The sequence below is a fragment of the Anarrhichthys ocellatus genome, unplaced genomic scaffold (genome assembly GCF_004355925.1).
Source record: "Anarrhichthys ocellatus isolate YVR2014 unplaced genomic scaffold, GSC_Weel_1.0 scaffold32, whole genome shotgun sequence".
NCBI lineage: Eukaryota > Metazoa > Chordata > Actinopteri > Perciformes > Anarhichadidae > Anarrhichthys > Anarrhichthys ocellatus.
In genome coordinates this window covers 3,551,014-3,560,820 of record NW_022280062.1, presented here as the reverse complement: position 1 = coordinate 3,560,820, position 9,807 = coordinate 3,551,014, and the positions used below count along the sequence as shown (strand labels likewise).

The window sequence follows — 9,807 nt, the reverse complement described above, 5'->3', positions numbered from 1 at the left end:
CCCCCCCCCCCCCCCCCCCCTTTTTTTTTTGATTCCAGCAAAGTGATGCACTCTGGTGCGAGCTCTGGGATATTTCCTAATGAGAGCTATTAACAATACTGAAATGGATTTGTGCTTTTGAATGCATCCCTTTGTGTCCGAGTTTTTTTTTTCCGCAGCATGCCAGTGGGAAATTATTAGACAAATAAAATGCTTATTGGGACGCCACCGGTTTGTTTTCTGGAAAGCGGTTCCAGAGAAACAAGACAGGCACTACGTGCAGAATCCGTGTGGTTGTCTTTGTGTGGCTGAACGTATTGACTTTGGACATCCGTGAAGCACAGAGTGTATTTGAAAAGCAGTTGACACGTTTCACTGTAGCCCCGTCAGGCTGCTTGTCTTCTTGACTGCGAGCGCCTTATCCTCCGCGTGAGGCAGACATTTATTGTGGGAGAGCATCTGGAAGCCTGTCTTGTCGGAGACAGAGTGTAGCCTCCTCAGGTTGGGAGCGACTGCTCTGTGGGGTTTTTATGAGGAACCTCTCGCTGAAAGTTCTTCAGATTCATCAAAGTCTCACACAGCACGCGCACTCCATCCGAGGTACTGCAGCATGTGGCCCCTGTTTGGATCATATACCCGCCTTATTCTTTCATACACTGCGGGCTTGTGTGCAAGGTTTTGTACTCGTTTTGATGCCGGTTCCTAAGCCAAATGTCCTTTGATTCTCTCAAAGGGAATATCTGGTTTCAAGAAGAAAATGCGCCCCTAAAACACTTCAATAAAAGACAGAATTTTATATTGTTCTGTTTACCTCTGAAGCCTACAGTATAGTGGTTAACCTCGCTCTCTTAAGATGACTCGATGGAATGTGTATGATAGACAACGACAAAGATGCGGTTTGGAAACATTCAGGGAGAAATGCACCATAAAAAGAAGCAAGTATCAGTGTCTCCACCGACAGAAACATCACAAAACAGGAGGCATTGTAGAAACAGCTTGCATCTCTGCTCGTCTGTTGACGGTAGCTTGTGAAATGTAACACTGCTGAACAGCTGGCCTCAGCACACCACGCCGTTTCTCTTTCTCCGCTCTGACTTTTCCTTGATTAGGGGGAACGAACTGCCTCTGCCGTCCCGCTCTCCACCTCCAGACGAGGTGAGACTTCTTATCATATCCTGGTCTCGTAACCTTTTTAATATACTTGAAGGAAGCTGCAGTGCTGCTGATGTGGCTATCTGTTCCCAAAAAATGCAGCAGACTGTAATCTCAGTGGAATGATCGTTGATCAAAAAGACAAATAGAGTTGTGATATTTTACCGGGGGACATATTCAGGTGAGAAAAGAAGTGAATTGAAGCACGCAGGCTTTAGAGCAGGCAGCGGATGACATTGAAGGTCAGCCGCTAAGGAACAGATGGAGCCAACATCCATATCATTGATTGCCAACCTACCCTTTGAAGTTGCACAGAGTTGCCTTGCACACTGGTCTTGACCCCTTCTGTATGCCTCGCTGCCCATTGGGTATCTGAACGACCTCAAAGAAAACAATGCTACGTCCATTGGGCTTGTCCTCGCCTCCCCACGAACGCACCGCACCGCCTCCCGCAGTGCACATTTCACCTCAAAGCGACTTTTCTGAGCCACCAGCTTCTTTGCTGTCATTGCCACCCCGTACCCCTCTCTCTCTCACTCTCTCTCTGAGTGCAGTACGCAAGAAGTCGGTCTCTGGAGATGTTTGTGGAGCGCAGTAGGCCAGAGGGGGGGGGGGCACGGCGCTGTAAAGTGCCTCAATGCCGCTTCGTTTCCCCGTTTTAATTGGGCTATCTAAATGCACCCCCAGTTTGTCAATACCCGCCAGGTTCCCAGATAAAAATGATTTGTCTCATGCATTCGGGGGCATGCTCTGCTGTTCCCCTCGGAGAGCGGGCCCCGCCAGTTGTCGGAAGCACGGTGTAACGGGAGAAGGCCCCTTGTTTTTGATTTTCCGAGAGTAGCAGGAAAATATGTGCCTTCCTCTCTCAGTTCTAGCCCTCTCGTCTTAGTCTCATTTCTTTTCTCCGTACTCTAGTCGATACAGGCATGCAGCCACATGCTCCCACCTCTATGGACACATATACAGGGACACATGCACAATTTCACATGCTCCACATATACACACATAGATACATCTGCATTGGCACACACACACACACAAACACACGGGGGCTCACTGAAGGTCAGCTCCGAGAAGCCAATCTTATCGTTGTTTTTATGTGCTCTGTTTCCCCGGCTGTCCTTCTCCTTTCACACCTCCTGTCGCCATGTGCCACCGTCACCCTTCCCTCTCAGCGCTGGAGCCAGTGTTATCTGCAGACAGTCATGAGAAAAGAAACTCAGGGCCACAAAGTGTGCCCTTGGTGTTTGGACTGTGGTGCAGAAGTATGATGCTCACACCATGTTTGGCTTTTTTCAATCCTTTTTTGTGTCGCTTAGGGATAGATGACTTTGTATCGTAAAGATTAACCACTTTGTGCTTAGCTATCTGCTCTGTGCAAATGCTGCTCTTTTATTCTCTTAACTGATGGGAGATAAAACATAATGTGGTGGCTCGCGTGAAGAAAATGACATGTAGTCTGATTAGATGAATAGCTTTCACGTGCTTTCCGTGTAGCTTAAATTCTTACATTGATAATTTGGTGGGTTAAGTGCCCTTAACCCATCTTTGTAAATTATAATATGATCCATGTATGGAATACAGATACACAATCTGGAGGTAAATTAGCAAAGAAACAGACGACGGCAGTAGCCAAGCATGGGTAAATTGTGAATTGGGCTGGGAATTGTAAGCTGACAGGTGTTGCCCAGCTGTGCTTCTGGACATGACAAAGCAGTATTCTTCTTAAGAGCCCATCAGCAGCAGCACACTGACTTTCACAGCTCAGTGTTTACAACACAGGTCAGCATTTCTCAGTGACCCTGCTGAACGGAGACAGAAAGCACATTTAAAAGGATGTTTTTTTGAGAAGTTATTACTTTCGATGATGGATAATAATATGTTGAGATGGGGTTTTGCGGTGTCTCAAAATGCAGTCAATACAGCATAATCGTGCAGAGATTCTTATCATCTATTCAGTCGATGACCACACCGAGAAACTCATTTTCTTACCTTGAAGCCGAACCTTGTTAAAATGTTTTGGCAGACTTGTTAGATGGTGCCGACAGCTCTATATTGATAGAGCCCAGGGCCAATGTGATTCATCCCGTGCTGCAGCAGCCGGCACTACGACAGAGGAGCTGAGGTGTCTGGCTTGATCCAGGTGCTCTTCACCTGCAGATAACCCTGGAGCTGCACAACACAGTTTGTACATGTATACAATAACTCACAGAATAAAGCCCGAACAGACAAAATATTGATCTTACAAAAGCAATTTTTCACAAGAATCCATTAAAGGCTACTGTCGGCAGACTGGCTTAAGTCAGGGAGAGGCCTTTCAGATTGAAGAGGTTGTCAGTCTTTTTCTTCAGTCTAATGAAATTAGTGGGGGATGGGTGGTTGTCTCACAATAATATAAATTCTCTGACTTAGTAGGGAGGGGGGGGGGGGTTTTCCAATTTTATTAAACCTCTTGGGGGGGGGACAAAAGATAAGTCCTAAAACTGCCTGAGCTACAAAAACTCACTGGAGACAACCGTTTTAATCTGTCATAGAGGGCTGCTGCTGCAGTCCATCTGTGTTTTTGACTTTTATTCTGCGCTGAAACGAAATGAGCCCACACTGGAGATGAAATAGCTCATGTTGTGCGACTGACACACTGCACGACATTAGCTCACAACTCATTTTCTCTCCCACTCTGCTGTTAAGACCACCGACCAATAATCTTTACATCTACCTTCTACCGCTGTGTGATTTGTTCAGCGATTAGATCTCGGGTGAATGTGACATTTGAGTTTGCGCCAACTATTTTACACCCACAAAAATACTTTTTCTTTTCCTCCTCAGGGGGGGATGTGTGGGTGTAATAATTATTCTCCAGAAGGTTCTCTTATACTCTCATGAGTTTGCAAGGAGTAAGAGGCCTCCAACAAATCCAGATTGGTTGTTCGCGGATAGTCGTGATTTAAATTTGGTAGAAGCTTTTGTAAATGGTGCATGCTTGAGATCCCTTTTTTTTTTTTATTCATAAGATGGAATATATATTTATAGTGTATGTTAGGCCGAACAAATTGAAATACTTTTAAATCACATGGCCCGCATCCCGTTTGTCTTCAACGAGAAGAAAGTTAAAGATAAAACAATTCTTTCTCTTGCTGAAAAGTCAGCTGTATGCACAGATCTGCAGCCTCAAGTAAAATGAGACTGTCTCCCATTGTTAACAACAAAGAGAAATGTAGAACACGTTGCAATCCGCCATTTCCTTCAGCAGAGTTTAAGCACAGCAGACATTCAACATTGCTGCTTCTTGTGGAAACCCTCATAAGTACCTTTTGGAAGTGCACTTTGAGTATCTGTTGTCATATTTCTTTTAGGGACTGTAGTGTATCAGCAGCAGTACTGCCCTCTTTATATATAGGAGTAGGAGTCACACTAGCTGACAGTATGGCACTTCTTCAAGCTCATTTTCCCTCTTAGAGAGTATTGACATATTATGATATAGTTGTGTATGATTTAATTATTAATGCAAGGTGATATTATAAATGACTTCATTTGTCTCGGACTCACAGCTTGCAGCATCAGCAATGCCTCCCATATACATAGGTTTATATATATATATATATATATAAACCTATCATTACGTCAAAGCATCGCTAGATGACTCGCGTTACAGTCCACACGGTATTATTGGGATAAATGAGCAAACCGCTCCCCAAGGTCCCGCAGCCCTGTGATCTATTAAGGCGCCGTCGTCTCGGATGGTGAATCTCGGGAGAGCGAGGGAATTTTTTTGGGGGGGAAGAGAATGGTTGTGCTGACATTCTCTCTTACTGCAATCCCTTGTCCTTGTAGGACGGAAGAGAAAAACAGCACCAGAGGCTGACTTGGCTGTTCCTCTGAGCTGTCATAAATCCAACTGAACATTTCTGAACATCTGTTGTGGATGATTAGCTCCACGGCTAGCAGAGTTTGACCGGAGGGAGTGAGAACCAGTGTGTGTGTGTGTGTGTGTGTGTGTGTGTGTGTGTGTGTGTGTACTCAAAGCCTTGCTGATTTAGGAATGGGGATTTTACATATTTATTGCATTCAAATAGAGAGAGAGAGAGGGGGGGGCAAATTATCACAAATCATGTTACTGGTCATGTTGCATTGGCACAGTCCCGTGGGAATGCTTGTATGTTTTAAGGTCACACTTTGTTAACCCCTTAGTTTCAGGGGAGTTTTTGTTAAAAAGTAGAATTCGGGGATGTTGGCTATCCTAGAAAGCCTGGCCTTTGTAGTCAAGTGTAGGATAAGCCTGCATGTTATTTCTCATTCTCTCCCTGGAAGCTCGTCAATAGATAAGTGGCAATGGAGTCTCATAACATCACGTGTGCTAGTACATCAAACTGTGTTTTTTTTCCTACATGCAGGTGCACTACAAAATAGTTTCCCATTGGACAAAGTTCAAAAAGGTAAGGCCCCCGCAGCCGCCTCCCTCTTCACACTGAAATCTGACACCAATGACATCACGCGGTGGGTTTGGCTTCTCCCTGCCGTCCCTGCACACCAGCTCTCTCAGTGTGTGAACAAGCTCTGCCTCAGAAGGATCTCTCTCGCCCTCCTCTCGCCACATTGCTCTATAGCCACAGCTGGAAACGTATTGCTGGAGAGCCAAAAGACAAAGTTCCTCTGCTTTAATGAAACGCTGTGAATGGAATAACTGAGCAAGGAACAAGGGACTACTTTTCGCTCTCACACTTTTTCATAAAACGGGGATAATCTATCGTGGATACCGCTGGATTTGGTTATTCCTCGGATTTGGGTTCTCTCTCTCTCTGTCTCTCTCTATCTCTCTCTCTCTCTCTCTCTCTGCCTCTCTCTCTCTCTGGAATAAGGAGTAAAATCATTTATTCGTACGTGGACCTAACTGAGATGCATTGGTAAGTGTGAATTGTTTTAACTTGTCAGTGAGGAAAACAAAAGTTATTACTTGTTGAAAACAGAAGAGGCACAGGTGCATTTCTTGAAACTCTCTGGTCCGTCCTCGACTCTGAACTTTGTTGGTCTGTTGCTCCAGTGTGTGCTTTTTTTTTTTTTCATCTCAGGAGACAATAAAGTAACAAAATCAGTTGATGCGTTACACTTCAATGATAAGGTATTTCCTCGCTATTCTTTTGTCCCCTTTTCCTTTGTCCGTGGTCACTCTTGCTTGTTAAGCCAAAACAATAGTTTAACCTCGTCTTGGCTTAGCTCTATTGGCTGGCTCTCTGGCAAATTGCCCTGTCTGGTGCGAGCCCTCCCCTACGTATTCAGTCGACGTTGAATAGAGGGGCCATAGAATGTCCCCTAGCTACCGCTGCTAAGGTGAGGCACCCTGACGTTCTCCCGCATTAGGCCAAACAACCTGTTTTTCCAGTTGTTTTTATCTCCCTCGGCAATCTGGAGGGTAAAGTTTCAGCGACAAGAATTCCACTTCGAAGAAGACACTGAAACGCTTTGAAATCCAAGATAATTGTAGAGGGGAGAACCGTTGGAAGTTACAAATTGCGATATTTGGTCAAATATTTGGCCTCGCTTTCGACAAAGTTTAACAAAGAGTGATTTAAAGGTTTAAGGTTTGAGATGATTAGCTCTACTTCTTTTATACAAATTCTTTGTTGAAAGATATTTCTGGACACAGAAAACGTTTTCTACCTTAATTTCAACAAAGCAAACCAGCTCTAAATGGCCCCCTCATCTGCGGTTATGTCTCAGATATTTAGTTTCCTACATAAAACATAAAACTTTTATACGTTTGTATTAGAAACTCTTGGACTGAGTTCATCTTTTTCTTGGTCACAATAAAGGCAATAAAGGCAGTTGTTGCACAATAAATGTGTTGCTCAATAAGGAGCCTAGTGTCAGTGGGAAAAATATCCTTTTTTTGCAACTTGGTCTTTTCCATCAACGCTGTCTTGAGCTTTTAAAGAACATAGTGTCGACAACGTGTCTGTCTCGTTTAGTTTGGTCTTTAAAAGGACTACACTTCCCCGGGGGTTTGTATCACTGCATTGGGAACTTGTGTTTTCTTTCTTAGCTGTACCAAAGAATCATTTATCGTTTATATTTTTCCTTTTTAGTTAATGACTCAGGACTGCAACTCTATAACTCAGCCCTGTTAGTCTTCGCCTCGGAGTGATAACTCGGACTTGATTAAAGAATTACCTTGAGGCGAAACTCAAGATGGACACTTCAGTTGAAATGTCTCTCCAGCTGCTCGGTAACATAAACAGACAAGACAAAAAAGTGTCAGCCATGGTGATTTGTTCAAACAAAGCCAATCCCTGTCCACACCGGGTGACCCGCAGGTCGTCCTCCTTCACCTCCCCCATGCAGGCCGCTGACCCTTCATTCCACTTTTTACGACTTTGCTTCAGTCACTTTGTCACCAGTAATGTTCCGGAGAGACATTATGGGATGTCTAGCAAGTGACCTTAGGAAACAACTGATGCCATTTGTGTACCTCTGCTCCTGATCGCCTGACTAAACACGAAATATCTACCTCAGCTGAAGCCGGAGTCTTTCCCTGTGAATAAATTACTGGAACAGTCGATCCTTCAACCTCTCTCCCCGTCGCATTCCTCAAAAGTAATTATGGGCTGAGCATATGGATTTTTCCATAGAACTTGATTTCTAATCATCGTTGAATTGGGAAATGTGTAATGGCCTGTTGACGCATGATGGATCTGCTTAATCACCCAAGTCCCAGTTGGGGCATGAAAGAGGTTGCTTACAATCACAGATCAATGTCGGTGGAGCCAGACGTCTGTCTATGACGCATACTATAGATGGACAGAAAACCTACAAGCTTCTGTTGGCTTATTGGCTTAATAGTTCTTATTTTTGATGTTGTACCTGAAGTGTAGACTCATTCATGATAAGGTCTCAGACTCTAAAACGTCAGCAGAGGGGATTTTTCTCATTTGTTTTCATCAGGAATTGTTGCCTGATGTTGACGAGGTGGTGAGTAGTTGTTCTGAGACGACGAGGCCTAATTGCCAATCTTCTGTTGTGTGCTAAATAACACGCATATGCAGCGATGGGCAAACGGGCCTGCATAATGGGCAATGTCAATCAGAGGCCACCGCCTGCGTGATGTGTTAGCCTTTGTGATAGGCACTTTTCTTTTTTTTGTTGTCTCAGTTGTGACACTTCTTTCTTGCAGACAGTCGCTCATTCATTGTGACAGGTGCTGAGGAGAAGGTTGATAAGGCTTCTTCACCACTAAAATCACCTGTGTTTTGACAAGAACGCTTTTCCTAAGTTGCCTCAAGCTGAGAACTCGTTTGATTGAAGTTAGCTCCATGTCTGATGCTTTGACATCGACACAAGCTCGCTAAACACATGTAAAGGTTTTGACATAAAATCAAACCCCGAACAGGCAGACAGGTCTATTTTAGAGAAGGTGATGTTCTTTTCGTTGCCAATTAGTGACAAATAGAAATCGTCCCGTAAAAACCCAGTGCATCTGTGGCAGCGTAGCTTTAGCTCATTGTCTCTTTAAAGTAGATTAAAGTGGATCATAATGCTCAGCTGAGACGATTCGGCTCTTTTCTTACTGTGCTCCTCTTTACGCAATGCTTTCTATTCGACATTGTAAACGTGTCCGTCTACGTATTAAATGCCCAGTTATAGCGAGCCATCAGAGGTCTGTTTTGTGCTCATAGCCTTAAACCTTTCATTTCAGACTCAGCTCTATACATTACAGCCGTGGGTTTCTCAGTGGGAACACAAATTCGCTTCGTCGTAGAGGATATTTCCCTCCTTGCACAGAACTCATTTCAGTTCCACATCATCGCATTATGAATCCACATTGATTGAAACAGCCTCCACTTCCAGGGTCAGCTGCAGTTCCTGCAATTTGTATGTATGACAAGCCCAAAGCTTATGCTTCTGTATGTTAAGTTGTAATGCAGCTGGGAGACACACAGTGGCCATGATACCATGAGGTTATATCATGGAATTACTTCATGATATGTTGCAAATATCTTATTAGTTGTTGTTTATTTTACAAAGAGACAAGATCGGATTGTTTGCTTTTGGACTTCCGTTAAAGGGAATTAAAGGTCGCAGCTTTCCCTTGCGCCTGAGCATGAGGGGATAACCGATGCTAAACTGCAGTAAAGCTAATAAAATTGAATGTAGGTTTGATTTATTCGGTGCTTGGTTCTGGGACTATAGTCATGTGGCTGATTTATCCCTCTGCCTCCACCACTGCTCTTGTTTGCTCAGCCTCCCAATTTCTACAAATGCCTGGCTTAGACTCAACATTCCCCTTGATTACTTTATCAGCCCTCCTGTCACTTCCCCCCCGAAGTTATAACTTCTCTTTCACCAATCCTCTGCTGCTGATCTCCAACAAGCCGCAAGTAGGACTGGCCTCTCGCTATCAATAAGTTATCATATAATGGAGTAATACGTCTTTTTTCAGTATCGGCTACTCGTCCTACTAGCAACTGAGTTTTACAGTGGGACGTATTCAGCATCAGTTTGAGCTGCTGTTCATCTCGTGGCTCATCCTCAAACAAAAGGCAAATGACTCTTCTTCCCTGGCTTGTTTTGGGAAGATGGATGGAGATTCATTTGGTTTCATTATAACCCCCTGACTTATTTATAGCCTGCTGGCCCCACTGTGGCCCCGTAAGGATGATGGGGGGGGGGGGGGGGGGGGGGGGG

General features: G+C 44.3%; 1 protein-coding gene across 24 annotated transcripts in view; it reads left to right on the top strand.

Moving 5' to 3' along the window:
• Positions 1 to 9,807, top strand: part of ptprfb (protein tyrosine phosphatase receptor type Fb) — a 151,660-nt gene that overhangs the window by 30,935 nt on the left and 110,918 nt on the right. For 7 of the 24 annotated variants that reach the window (XM_031865088.1, XM_031865083.1, XM_031865082.1 and 4 more), the window contains exon 1: positions 3,582 to 6,032. The exons of 15 other annotated variants lie outside the window; for them this stretch is intronic. The gene's annotated coding sequence lies outside the window, so the exon portion shown is untranslated. Of the gene's footprint in view, positions 1 to 3,580; positions 6,033 to 9,807 lie in introns of those variants that run through there. 2 more of the 24 variants (XM_031865062.1, XM_031865085.1) reach the window with 2 other exon arrangements.